This window comes from Eumetopias jubatus, unplaced genomic scaffold (assembly GCF_037043125.1).
Source record: "Eumetopias jubatus isolate StellerSeaLion01/CBP00866 unplaced genomic scaffold, mEumJub1_p1.0 scaffold_3, whole genome shotgun sequence".
Taxonomy (NCBI): Eukaryota; Metazoa; Chordata; class Mammalia; order Carnivora; family Otariidae; genus Eumetopias; species Eumetopias jubatus.
In genome coordinates this window covers 164,424,352-164,439,164 of record NW_028274809.1, presented here as the reverse complement: position 1 = coordinate 164,439,164, position 14,813 = coordinate 164,424,352, and the positions used below count along the sequence as shown (strand labels likewise).

General features: G+C 37.5%; 1 protein-coding gene across 2 annotated transcripts in view; it reads right to left on the bottom strand.

Annotated features, from left to right (window-relative positions):
• The window catches only part of SCEL (sciellin), a 301,851-nt gene that overhangs the window by 179,511 nt on the left and 107,527 nt on the right, over positions 1 to 14,813 (bottom strand). The window contains exons 2-3 of one of the 2 annotated variants that reach the window (XM_028106136.2): positions 3,312 to 3,422; positions 2,243 to 2,410 (exon numbers count right to left, since the gene is read on the bottom strand). The exons of the other annotated variant lie outside the window; for it this stretch is intronic. The gene's annotated coding sequence lies outside the window, so the exon portion shown is untranslated. The remainder of the gene's footprint in view (positions 1 to 2,242; positions 2,411 to 3,311; positions 3,423 to 14,813) is intronic. 2 annotated transcript variants of the gene reach the window in all.

The following is a 14,813-nucleotide window of genomic DNA, read 5'->3' as shown; positions in this document are numbered from 1 at the left end:
AAAAGGAGGTCAATAGAGAGAAGGTGGCTAACATGATGGGCACCTATTATGTGTCAGACAAGCGACATTCTGTACATACAATAGATGAGGAGGCTGAGACATAGAGATGTTAAATAACTCACTCAAAGCCATAACTTTAGTAAGAGTAGAGCCAGAATTCAAACCCAGATTTACAATCCTCCAGCATATTTGACATGCATGTACTGAAAGGCTAATCTGTCAACAGTTCTGACTAGAGTCATGCATGCATGGCTAGCCTTGTAAATAATAGGAGGACAATTCTGTATTTTCTAGTGGACAAAAGGAAGAAAAGAACTGTTTTACCACACAAAAGACCTACATTTATTGTCTTCATACTGAGATTCCAATGAAGCTATTAGACGTCAAATTAAATGTTGATTCTGGGCAGGAATGACATGGAACATATCTAACCACTGCTACATACAGGTACCAACTAGTCAGAACAGATGTCATGGCCCAACAAAAGGACACCTCAATACATCAGAACAGATAACAGTAAATAACCAGTTCAACGCACAGTGTAGGGCATGAATGTCAGCCCTGCTCAGAGGTCTTTGGAGATGAGATGAGAAGCAGAGACATGGTTGATGAGGAGCAGGGACATTGATAACAGGAAAGAGGATCTAGAGGCTAAAATGTGAGGACCTGCTTTTAGGAATGGGATAGAAGACAGTTTCCAGAATTCAACAATATAATGCTTATCAGTCTTGTAGCAAGGCACAAGAGTTGCTAGAAAGAGTGAGCACGGATCAGATGTTTGCATATTTGGTGCTAGATAACCTGAGTATTGACCTAGAGTTCCCTACAAAGGATGGAATTAGTTCAGTGGTCTCTAGGGTTAAACTGAACCTCCAGAATGGAGATTGATTACATGGTTCAGCTGTGGGGAAAGAAGAAAAACACTGGGACTTCGAAAAGAATATCATTTGAAAAGAATACCATTTTTGTTAACAGGGCTGGCTTCCTTTCTTCTTTCCTCTTTCTGTTTCTTTTCTGTCTGGATCAGCTAGAATCAGTTTCTGTTGCTTGCAATCAAAGAATAACTATTACATAAGATAATCTGCCTTATTATCGACACAACATCCTTATTAATTCTATCTAAGCTCATTAGCTCTTTGAACAACCAACTCCTTACTCATTAGGTATTTCTGCAGGTGTTCGTGTAATTTTGTGGGTTTAGCTGTAAAATATTTCAATTCACGATAATGGACAAAAACTACTTGAGTAAGATTTAACCATGTAAATAACGGACTTTCCCCCCATGATTTTATATTGAAGAGGCCGCTCTCAGTTATTGACTACTGCCAAGTTCCAACGTTCTCTCTCCACAGCCTTATCCTTTGGTTCATGCTGCTTTTCCTCTCAGAAATGCCCTTCCTACCACCTCCACCTGTGGTAAGCATATTTATTCTCAAAAGACTGATTTAAATATCAACTCTGCAAAGCCTTCCCTATTTCTCAGGTTAGAACTAATCACTCCACATCTGTGATTCCTGGCAACATCACCTCTGTTGGAACAGTGCTCAGGTGTGCCTTGAACAACAGATAACCGGGCTTCTCAAAGAATTCATCGTAGATTACCAGAGTTATGACAAATATAAAAGCCATATCTATAACTCATTGGCATAAAGATGAATGTATTAATATTATACACTAAAACATTTACTTTGACCTAAAAGTTCATTTCTTTTTTCCAATTTCAAAAGAAAGTAAACCTTTTCTGTTTAGTAGAGTGGAACCTTGGCACTGTGTCCACTATCTCATGAGGAAGTTTTCCCTGTGTGCATGTGCTCTTATACATTTTTCTCATTCATGCAATCCACAGCTCAACGAGGCTTCTCTGAAAGATAGGTTTGGTTTCAGAATATGAGGATAGGATCAAACTTGAGATAAGAGTAAATGATTCAGCATTAAGGGGGTTCTCTTAAAGGAGGCTTTTAATTTTTTCTTAATTGAATGACTTAAATATATAATGATTCTTTTTTAAAAAAGAGTCCAAACCTATTGAAAGTTTGCTAGTTAAACGTCTAGTTTTCTATAGAACATTTTTCTAGCTAGAACCAGGGCTACTATGGGCATTAACAGTCATTTGTTTTGTTTGCAGTTTACCAATTTAGAGCAATATTTGAGTTAATCTGAAATAAAATAACTATCATTTGTGTGATACTTTACAATTTATAAAGCACTTCCACATATATTACTCATTTAATCTATATCTTACCTTGAAAGGTCGGTGTCTTTTATTTTTCATTTGACAGGCAAGAAAAACAAGCCTCAGATGGATGAAGTGACTTCCCCAAGGTCACACAGCTGGTAGTACAGAGTCTGGGACTCATGCCCTTAAAGTGCTTCTAATCCCAGACTCTCATATTCCTTCCAGTACATCATGCTGCCCATAGGGGAAAAAAGCATCTATGTAAAAACATGCATTAAAGAGTTGAGCTCATACTTCCAAGTAGATTGATGTTCTTTTAGAAAACCTAATGGCATTTTTATAGATGTCATTGTTATGAGTTTAGTTCTAAAACATTCAACAAAAGATGGTTGACAAAATTTATTTTCAGTGGAAGTCAAAATTAACTGAACAATATTTTGAATTTATATGAAATTCTATGGATCATGAACTTTGATAGAAATTATAATAAATATGTCCGGAATGGACAGATAAGATACATATTTTAATGTCAAATTCCAAGTCTTTTTTCCTTAGCTTGTTAGATCTCCCTTTCCTTCCTTTCTCTTCTCTGTCTCTTAAGCCTCACCTTAGATGTAGACCCCTTTCATACTCTCTTTTGGTAAACAACCTAAAACAAACTTTTCTGTGAGTCATCTTTTTTTCTTTAAAATTTTTTATTGTTATGTTAATCACCATACATTACATCATTAGTTTTTTGATGTAGTGTTCCATGATTCATTGTTTGTGCATAACACCCAGTGCTCCACGCAGAACATGCCCTCTTTAACACCCATCACCAGGCTAACCCATCCCCCCACCCCCCTCCCCTCTAGAACCCTGAGTCTGTTTTTCAGAGTCCCATCATCGCTCATGGTTTGGCTCCCCCTCCGATTTCCCCCCCTTCATTCTTCCCCTCCTGCTATCTTCTTTTTTTTTCTTAACATATATTGCATTATTTGTTTCAGAGGTATAGATCTGTGATTCAACAGTCTTACACAATTCACAGCGCTCTGTCAGTCATCTTTTATCAACCTCTTTGCTCCTGAAAGGGGTAATTTCCTCACAAATAAAACAAAAAGGAGTGCATGAGTGGCTCAGTCAATTAAGCATCTACCTTCAGCTCAGGTTCCTGGGATTGAGCCCCACATCAGTCTCTGCTCAGGAGGGAGCCTGCTTCTCCCTCTCTCTCTCTGCCTGATGCTCCGCCTGCTTGTCCTCTCTCTCTCTGTCAAATAAATAAGTAAAATCTTAAAAAAAAACAAAAACAAATGGAAGAAAGGAATGGCATTGAGCAAGTCTGATCTTGAGTTCTATAAACCATGAAGACTAACTCATACATTATCTAGAAAAACAAATGAGGGCTATTAAAGTCAGCATGAGCACTCACTCTTCACAAGAAGTTTGGGCAAAACAAAGAATGAGATTTTAGAGATTTCAGGACTGTAATCCAATGCCAGGCAATACACGAATCGACCCTTTCAAGTAAAAATTTGATAGTAGTTTCACAGTTCTGGGAACTAGTGTGACTGAAAAGAAATTATTTTAAGCCAAGTTTGCAAGGTCAGGAAGTGAATAACTGAATAACTGAATATGAACATGTCATCCCAGTTCAATTTCATTTTGATTACCCACAGAAGAAGGATCAGGAAATATTTATAAGATTTTTCTGGAATGCATTTCTGCAGTTGAAAAATATTATATTTTGCTCAGAAATAAAAATCAAACTAATTTAATTTCATAAATGTCTTGATATTACATACCTTGCCACATGGTAGTCTCTTCCATTGTGATAAGAATATAAATAATTATACTATGTGATTTTTAAATAGACAACTTAATTTCCTTTTACATTCTATATTTCTCAACCTTTTGGTCTCTGGGTCACAAAACAAAAGGTATGTTTCAGGTGCAGCCTCACGAAGCCAGTGCTGCACATATTGCTTTATCCACAACAGACATCCTATCCAGAAAGTCAGCAATTCAACCAAATGTTGCATTAAAACCCAGCTTCATATAGCAATGAAGTATTTGAAGTAATGTTTGCACAGTGTGTGTTCCTTGTCCTCAGGCAATTTGCTGCCACATTAGTGGATTTCATTTGAAAATCTAAGAATAATATTTACCCCCCATATTTTACTGACTGGTATGTGGAATAGTCTCCAAAACTTGAATAAATGTTATTGGAACTAAGAGGAAACAGTCAATACAAATGGAACACTTCATAGGCAGATGGGCTTTTGTAGATTCCTTTAAAAATGGTTTTATGAAAGGTCAGTTATGAATCAGGTGTGTGTCAAGCACAAGGAATACCAGGATGAACAAGACATAAACCTCAACCTCAAAGAGCTCAATGAGGGACTATCATTATCTTATCTCCAAAATCTAGCATACAAATTGGCACAGAGCAGGTGCTCAATAAATATTTGATGAATCAGTGGAAGAACTGCTTAATATTACAAAAAGACTGCTATGAACACAGACACACACAGGAGTTCCAAGCCAGAGGGTCAGAGGGAGTAAAAGAAGGAGGTATGAATGGAATGGAAGGGATAATAATAGGTGTGGCTGGTATTAGACAACATGACTGAGAAATGTGGTGTGGAAAAACATTCCTAAAGTGAAAGATACAAGTGAATTTTATCAGAAAGGAAAAAGGAAGGTAATGAAGACACCCCTCCACCCTGAAAAAATGTACAGTAAAAAATTTATACTAGAGGGGCGCCTGGGTGGCTCAGTTGTTGAGCATCTGCCTTCAGCTCAGGTCATGATCCCAGGGTCCTGGGATCAAGCCCCGCATCGGGTTCCCTGCTCCACGGGAAGCCTGCTTCTCCCTCTCCCACTCCCCCCTGCTTGTGTTCCCCCTTTTGCTGTGTCTCTCTCTGTCAAATAAATAAAATTAAAAAAAATTTATACTAGAAAATCAAAATTTAAGTTGAAACTGAAAACTTCATTGATAAATGAACATTTTGTGTTAACTCAAAGTATAAATTTTAAAACAAAATTTGGAGACTTTAATTAAAATTTGCCATTAACAAAATCATCATTGTTTTAAAACTTCCATTTTTTTCAACCTTTGGAGCCCCTATGCTGAATCATGATAGACTGTTAAAACATTGTTTTCCCATAGTATTCATTAAATAGTTTTTTTTAATTTGTTTTGAAACTTGGGGAAAGAATGTGATGCTATAGATATGGTGATGGAACTTGTCCAAACTAAAATCCAAGAGCAAATTTTCAAAAAACTAGCACTCACATAATTTATGACTACCCAGAAAATTCTTAGTTCAGTTTTTTGTTCAATTTTACTTTTAATAAAATTACACAAAGCAATAACTAATAATGATTTGCATAAGTCTACTGAAAATAATTTTTTCATCTTCACAATGAACTTTTCATCCACTTAAATTAATAGAACTGGACTCAGAAATACAGGCAATTCAGCAAATTGACTTAATTGTTGAAATCTGCCAAGGTTCAGAGAGTAATTGACAAATCAGAGAGTGCAAGAATTCTATATTTCAGTTCTCAGTGACATTTTGGCTATCGGAGTTTTTAAATTGAAAGGCATGATAAATCTTAAAAGGACAATTTCCACCTAGTCTTTATGAGAGATAGGTATTGTTGACAAATAAATTAATATATGATCTTACAAAGACTTCTTCATTCTAGTGGCTAAAATGTGACCAACTATCAAAGAGTTACCTGCTTTTAAGACAGCTCTTAGTGCTTTGTCACTGCCAACAGAGACTTTTCTATTCTAAAAACCTAAAAAAATGTCAAAGCCCTTTCAAAGAGGTCCTGAATTCCCAATAATATATATTTATGCTTTTTTTACATAGTAAAATAATACAGTCATGACATACTTTTTTTCCAAAGACCTGAACAATAATAAATGCACTAGTTTTAAATATTTTTCATTAGCAAGAATAATTCTGAATTACAAAAGACAAATTTGATGTGCTCAGTGATATTGTTTAGAGATGAATGTTCACATTTTATTTCATATTTTATAATATGGTCTTACAACTGCTTAGCCACTTAGACATTAGGTGAGACTTAAAGTGTCTCAAGCATCTCACAGAATAATAATTTTTTTAAATTATTGGAAAAAAACATAGATTTGCCTTTAATCTATACCTACTCTATTTTTGTAAAAACTTGTGACAAATTAAAACACATATGCTAGTAGCTTAATATTGCAGCTAAATTGAGAAAATCTGGCCAAATTTGATTCTATTCAAGAACAAATTTTCATTTTCAAAAGATATAATGGCAACTATCAAAATTAGTAAAACTTTCTATACACATAGGCCCTTTATAACCTGTAGAGTCCATTGTACCCCATGACTGCATGCTTTATGCTATTTCAAAAAATAATAATAAAAATAGATTTGGAGTTATCAATTCATTTTGGAAATAAAGGGATTAATCCTATTAGAAACAATAAAAGCAACAATAGAGAGCCCAGAAATGGACCCTCAGCTCTATGGTCAACTAATCTTTGACAAAGCAGGAAAGAATGTCCAATGGAAAAAAGACAGTCTCTTCAACAACTGGTGTTGGGAAAATTGGACAGCCATATGCAGAAGAATGAAACTGGACCATTTCCTTATACCACACACAAAAATAGACTCAAAATGGTTGCAAGACCTAAATGTGAGACAGGAGTCCATCAAAATCCTAAAGGAGAACACAGGCAGCAACCTCTTTGACTGCAGCCACAGCAACTTCTTCCTAGAAACATCGCCAAAGGCAAGGGAAGCAAGGGCAAAAATGAACTTTTGGGACTTCATCAAGATAAAAAGCTTTTGCACAGCAAAAGAAACAATCAACAAAACCAAAAGACAACCAACAGAATGGGAGAAGATATTTGCAAATGACATATCAGATAAAGGGCTAGTATCCAAAATCTATAAAGAACTTATGAAACTCAACACCCAAAGAACAAATGATCCAATCAAGAAATGGGCAGAAGACATGAACAGATATTTTTCCAAAGAAGACATCCAAATGGCCAACAAACACATGAAAAAGTGCTCAACATTGCTCGGCATCAGGGAAATCCAAATCAAAACCTCAAAGAGATACCACCTCACACCAGTCAGAATGGCTAAAATTAACAAGTCAGGAAACGACAGATGTTGGCGGGGATGTGGAACACTCCTACACTGTTGGTGGGAATGCAAGTTTGTGCAGCCACTCTGGAAAACAGTATGGAGGTTCCTCAAAAAGTTGAAAATAGAGCTACCCTACGACCCAGCAATTGCACTACTAGGTATTTACCCTAAAGATACAAATGTAGGGATCTGAAGGGGTACATGTACCCCAATGTTTATAGCAGCAATGTCCACAATAGCCAAACTATGGAAAGAGCCAAGATGTCCATTGACAGATGAATGATAAAGAAGATGTGGTATGTATATATATATATATATATATATATATATATATATATATATATATATAATGGAATATTATGCAGCCATCAAAAGGAATGAAATCTTGCCATTTGCAACGACGTGGATGGAACTGGAGAGTATTATGCTGAGCAAAATAAGTCAATCAGAGAAAGACATGTATCATATGATCTCAATGATATGAGGAATTCTTAATCTCAGGAAACAAACTGAGGGTTGCAGGAGTGGTGGGGGTGGGAGGGATGGTGTAGCTGGATGATAGACATTGGGGAGGGTATGTGCTATCGTGAGTGCTGTGAATTGTGTAAGACTGTTGAATCACAGACCTGTACCTCTGAAACCAGTAATACATTATATGTTAAAAAAAGAAGATAGCAGGAAGGGAAAAGTGAAGGGGGGGAAATCGGAGGGGGAGATGAACCGGGAGAGACTATGGAGTCTGAGAAAAAAACTGAGGGTTCTAGATGGGAGGGGCATGGGGGGATGGGTTAGCCTGGTGATGGGTATTAAAGAGGGCATGTACTAAATGGAGCACTGGGTGTTATACACAAACAGTGAATCATGGAACACTACATCAAAAACTAAGGATGTAATGTATGGTGACTAACATAACATAATAACATTAAAAAAAAAAAGAAACAAAAAGAGCAGTACCTGGAACAAAGACCCTCCCATTGGAAGCAGGGCAAGCATTTCCCACAATACTAGGAAGAGAGTGCTGAGAAGATGCCAATGTTCTGAAGATATAAAGAGAAATCTAATCAAGAAAAAAATGACCTGCAGAGGGTCAAGAAAGACAAGATATTGCAGTCCCAGAAAGCAATGAGGTTCAGGAAATTTAAAAAGAGGTAATAGGAATAGAATATAGGTAGGTTTGGTTCAGAAAAAGAGAGAGAGAAAGACAGAAACAGAATTATTAAAACTGGGAGAAGTAATTAGAAAAGGCCCAAGTAAAATTTTCTGTTTTAGATCAATACTGAGTCCAGCACTTATGCTTTGCCTGAGCCTACTGGTGGAAAGTAACTGAACTTAGCTGCTGGTAGAGAAAAAATTCTGGGGCAGAAGCCAAACAAACAGAGTACTATCAGCAAATTGTACTGAAAAAAGGAATATGCTTTTATATAAATATGCTCTATGGTAGATTGCTTTTAAAGATGGCCACCAAGTCCTCTTATCTCTGTATGTGTAGGTCCCTCCCCTCTTCCCTTTAAGAACAGGAATCTATTTCCCCTCATCTCAGTTCTGGCCTGGACTTGTGACTTATTTTGACCTGGAGGATGTGGCAGAAGTAATAGACTTTGTGACAGTTCTGGGCTGAGGATTTGAGAAACAAGGCAGCATCCACTCCTGCTTTCTGGAAAGTCAGTTGTCATGCTTTAGGAAAGACAGTCTAGACTGTTGGAGAAAGGGATGTACATGGAGGAGAATCAAGGTACTCTAGCCATTTACCCATCCCAGATAAGGCAAGAGACATATAAGACCATTTCTGGTGTTCCAGACCCAGTCCAGCCACAACTAATTGCAGCCATATGATCCCAGCTGACAGACACTACATGGAGCAGAAGTAATTGTCAACCAACCCATAAAAGAAATAATAAATCATTGCCTTAATCCACTATTTTTAAAGTGGTTACTTATACAGCAATAGATACTAAAATTTGCAGCAAATTAAAAGGAAAGATAAACAGTGGCTGGAGAGTAGCAGATGAATTTAAACCGAACTTTTTTATTAATGCAACAAGAAGTAATCAATGTTAGGATAGAAGCAAAATGATGGCAATAGAAAGTGGCAAAGAAAGTCAAGTAACGAAACTGGGAGGGCTGATGGTTGAATGGCAAAAGGTGCCCTTTTAGGGGTCCCTGGGTGGCTCAGTTGTTAAGCGTCTGCCTTCGGCTCAGGTCATGATCCCTAGGTCCTGGGATCGAGCCCCGCATCGGGCTCCCCGCTCCACGGGAAGCGGGCCTCTCCCTCTCCCTCTCCCACTCCCCCTGCTTGTGTTCCCTCTCTCGTTGTGTCTCTCTCTGTCAAATAAATAAATAAAATCTTAAAAAAAAGTTGTTTTTTTAAAAAGGGAACCAAAAAAGTATCATGAACACAAGGAGAAAAATTAATTGTTCTGATAAAAGAAAATTAGGTCATTTTCAATAACAGTAAAAGAACTTACTACTGCATTCCAATTTGAATATGACTATAATTCTAAATCTGGACAAAATTTAAATAGAAAATCTCTTTGGAGAAATCAAGAAACTACCAAGCAGTCAATATTTAAAGTGCCAGATCTTAGAGAGAAGGAAAATTCGCTGATATCAACCCAACATTCTGCAGCACTCTCCCCCTGGAGGAATTTGATGATTCCTGAGCTACACAGGAAGGAGAGATTAAGAAACCAAGCAGAAAGCAGTGTCTAAAAGTCTGCCTACCTAATTTGGGATTTCAGTAGTCTTACTATTGAAAAATTAGGGCCCTCCTAGGAGGAGAATCCCTAGAAAATCTCTCATACTTCTAGTTAAGAATCCAGGACTATATTATAAGAAAAAATATGAAACAAAACCTTACCAAGACTGAAACACATCTTTGAATCAGATAAACCCCAGATAAGATTCAAGTGATCTTCCCTTAATCTAACTGCTAATCAGAAAAGGAAAAGAAAACTCCTCCTTGGAAGAAATAGCATCTGTGAAAGTCTCAAATTATCTCTACAATTTTTCAACCACAGTGCCTTGTGCTCAATAAAAAACTCTCAGGCATGCCTGGAAAGGACCAAATATCTGGCAAATAAAAGAAAGAACAGACAATGGAAAGAGTTACAGGTGATCCAGATTTCAGAGTTATATAGCCTTTGAAATTATCATAAATATATCCAAGGAAACACATGACAAGATGGGTAATTTCATCAGAAAACTAGAATCTTCAAGAAATAATTAAATATAAATAAACATTCTATAAATGGATAGTACAATAATAAAAATTTAAAATTCAGTGATGGGATTAACACCAATTAGATACAGCAGAAGAAAGGATTGGAAACTGGAAGCAAGTTCAATAAAATGGATCCACTGAAGCTTGAAGAAAAAAATTATTAAAAAAAAACAGTACAGAGTATAAATATATAGGACATGGTGAAAAACATCTAATGTATTTATAAGTATTCCAGAAAAAAATGACAAGATAATGAAAGAGAGGGAGAGAGAGAGAGAGAAGAGGGAAGGGGAAGGAGGAGTAATGATGCAGAGATAATAATGAAGAGAAACTGGCTGATAAATGTTCAGAATTGATAAAAGACAGCATGTCACACACTGAAGAAATTCTATGAATCTCAAGCAGAACAAGAACAACAAAATACTCAAGTACATTATAGTAAAACTATTTAAAACCAAGATCAACAACAACAAACACCTTTAAATTAAATACTGCAAAATATTTAAAAATGTGAATTGAGTTGCTTTCCTTGAAGCTCCTCTGCAATTATATGAACACACACGGTCAGTGTTGTCTTATATGCTCTTCTATTGGCTTGGGACAGAGCAGGGCAGATCCACAAACATTTGTTGGGTGCCTTTATGTGATTTACTGAGACACATGGGTAAAAGAATAAAGAACTTTGCCGTTCAGGCTTCTCTTTACTTCTTTTCATATCTCTTGACTTCCTTTAAGACCCTTTTTAGAAAGCTTCTCCATCTCCCTGGCATAGAATCTTAGAATTGAATTGTCACCTAAACACACATACACACACACAACCACACCACACCCCCCCACACACACACACATTTGAGCCTTGAAACTTAAGGTGGCATCTCCATCTATAAAATCTCTCTCTAACCAAGTTTAGGCATCAGTGAAGTAAAAAAAAAATGTTTTTCAAACCTTAATCATTTAAGTTGTGATTAAAATTGCTTTGAATTTACTTCCTTCCTGCAAGTATCCTCTCAGTACCTCAAGGATCGCCTTCGATTATCCATTTCCATCTCTTCCTCTAACTGTGTGACAATGTTTCCTTGACTACAGGAAGTGTGTTGCTAAGCAGCACATTGTTGTGCTGGATCTAAGACAAAAACCAACACCAGCAATGAAAATAGTCATGTGATATAATTATTTCCTACCTGTAATTAGCTATGGGGTTTTGTTAAAACCCAACAGACCCCATCTGAAAAACAATGTGATTTGAAAAGAATCAACATTCTTAGTAAATTTCCAGTAAGCCCTACTAAAAATTGTACACTATCATTAAATAAATTCACATATTGTTAACAATTAAACACACATAGATAATTGAATTCAGTGACTTTATAATTGAAACAATACTATGTTAGAAAAAACACAGCATTTTAACTGTCATTACTGAGCATCCTCCCACTCTCCCGTTTTACTACTTTTCATGAAAACATTCATTTTGCCCCACTAGTGCTATTATTTGGAATTTGAGAACTAAATTATTTTCAAAATTCTCTAGTAGCACATTTGTCTGAAATGGTAAAGGATAAAAAAAAGAAATGGTAAAGGATAATGAGAAACATACAAGGCATGAAATTAGCAAATACTTATGCCAACAGATGAATAACCTAAATGTGGAATTTCTTATTTTTCTATGTCTGGAAATTCAAGGGAGCTTCTAACCATTTTTTTTTTTTTCAGACTCTACATGCCATTTCATTACATTATCTTCTAGTGAATGAGTCATCTTGTCTACACATCTTTCTTCCTTCCCAGGGAATTTTTTCCCTGTCCCAGGTCCATATATTTCCACCTGTAGCACTAGAATAATGATGGGCCAAATTAGGTTGATTAAACTGCCAGCCCAAGTAAGTTCCTACCAACTTGAGCAGTTTCATCTTTGTTGATAAGGCAATGAAAGGATTGCTGTGAACATTGTCTGCTTTCATAAAAGGATTACATTTTGGCTCCAGTTGATTAGACTGCTACTTTAGGGTGAACCTTTCTTCTAGAATACACCAACTAGGACCCTAAAGAATATAGCATGTTTTGTTTACTTCACATGTAAAATATGTCATCATCTATGGTAACAGATTCTTCTTTGAGAAAAATAACCTTTTCAAAATATTGCATTGTGGGTTTTTTTTGTTTGTTTTGTTTTGTTGTTTGTTTTTGTCTCAAAGAAGATGCACTAATATCTGCATGCTAGGCATGACAGTTGCTAAGAGCATAGCAACAAATTTGGCTCTTTCACATGGGCAGATCCATCAGAAGACTCATTAGCTGCTGGCTTTGTTTGTTTCCCAGGAATGGAATTGAAGAATCTCACCAAAGGACCTCTTTACTCCTCTAAGTGTTTCTCATGAAAGGACACAAATGTGTTCCATCATTTTATTTACTATTTCCTTATCACTTCATCAAGATAGCCCCATTTTATCTCTGTGTGCTCTGGGAAGGATGGCTCTGTCTTAAAGTAATCATATATGTCAAATATTTCCTTGTTAATCAATTGATTTTTATGTGAATTCTACCCTATGCAATATCTGGAGTACCTCACTCTTCTCTGAATTTTCCCAAAGCAATTTATTTGCATCTTTTATATGACTCTTAGTATGTATGATGGGCTAAATTATGTTCCCTACAAATTCATTGTTGAAGTCCAAACTCACAGTACTTCAGAATGTGGCCATATTTAGAGATAGGGTATTTAAATAATTTAAGTAATTAGGATAAAATGAAATCATTAGGGTAGGCCCTAATCCAATATGACCGGTGTCCTTATTAAAAGAGGAGATTAGGGGCACCTGGGTGGCTCAGTCAGTTAAGCATCTGCCTTCGCCTTAGGTCATGATCCCAGGCTCCTGGGATCGAGCCCCACATCAGGCTCCCTGCTCAGCGGGGAGCCCGCTTCTCCCTCTCCCTCTGCCTGCTGCTCTGCCTGCTTGTGCACGCTCTCTCTCTCTCTCTGTCAAATAAATAAATAAAATCTTTAAAAAAAAAGAAGAGGAGATTAAAGAGACTTCAGGGAAGATGGCAAAGAAGGAGGATTCTGGGCTCATCTTGTTCCACAGATAGAACTAGATAACACCCGCATCAGTGTAGATAACCCAGAAAATGACCCAAAGACTGGCAAAACAAATTTTCTACAGCTAAACATAGAGAAGAAGCCACACCAGAAAGGGTAGGAAGGGCAGAGGCAGTCGGGAAACAAAGTGACCCTTGAGACTGTCCATGGGAAAAAGGGACACCACAGGCACAGAGAAGGGATTAGAGCAGCCCCCCCACTGCAGGCATGGGGTGCCTTCACTGGAAAGATGAATCTCCATAACACTTGGCTTTGAAAACCAGAGGAACTTAACATCATGAGTTCTTATAGTCAGTGGGGCTTAACTCCTAGAACTTTAAAAATCAGTGGCCAAAGGAAACTGAATCCCCAACCTTAAAGAGATAGCATAACAAACATCCCCTCTGAGATACAGCATTGAAGCAGCAGTTTGAAAAAACATGGGGTATACAGGAAGGAGATTTAAATCTCAGAATATGAGCTAGAAGGGCAGGGATCTTTAGGAGATTTCCAGAAGAACAAAAAAGCTAGTGGGTGCCATTTCCCTCCCCTGACCCCCAGTCTAGTTACACAGAGAGCTGCAGGAACCAGCACAGCATGAACACTCTCCACCTAGCTTGGTAATAGTGCCCCCACTCCTGCTTTCTTCTGCAGATGTGATCTCTCCAACTTGGCCTCCCAGTTTTCCAAAGCAGCACCACAAACATGGCAGTGTGCAAGCAGCCTCAACAGGAGCCAGGCCAAAGTGATTCCTGTCCCAGGAAGAGGGAAAGATAACCCACACACTAGTTTAACTGCAGCCCAGCAGTGAGCTGGTGGGAGACAGCCAGTCTGACTGCAGGCTCCATCCACCAATGAAAGCTTCTTAGGGGCCAACATAGGAAGAGCACCTTGCAGTTCAGTGACTGCAGTCCTGGCAAAAGACTGGTCTAAACCAACGCAAGCCCAAAATGGCCTCAGACTGGCCCAGGGACAACACAGGGACCAAACCCTACCCACAACAGGCAAACAAGGCATTGCAGATGACTGGACTGAAGGTAAACATGGCTCAGCCACAACAGTAGGGTGCATACAACACACAGAGGAGACACCCCTGAAGTGCAAGTTTCTGGCAAACAGAGAAAATTGCACTGTAGGCCACTATAGGACCTCTTCTTCATAAGACCACTACTTTTAAGATTAGGAGATGTAGTTGACTTTCCT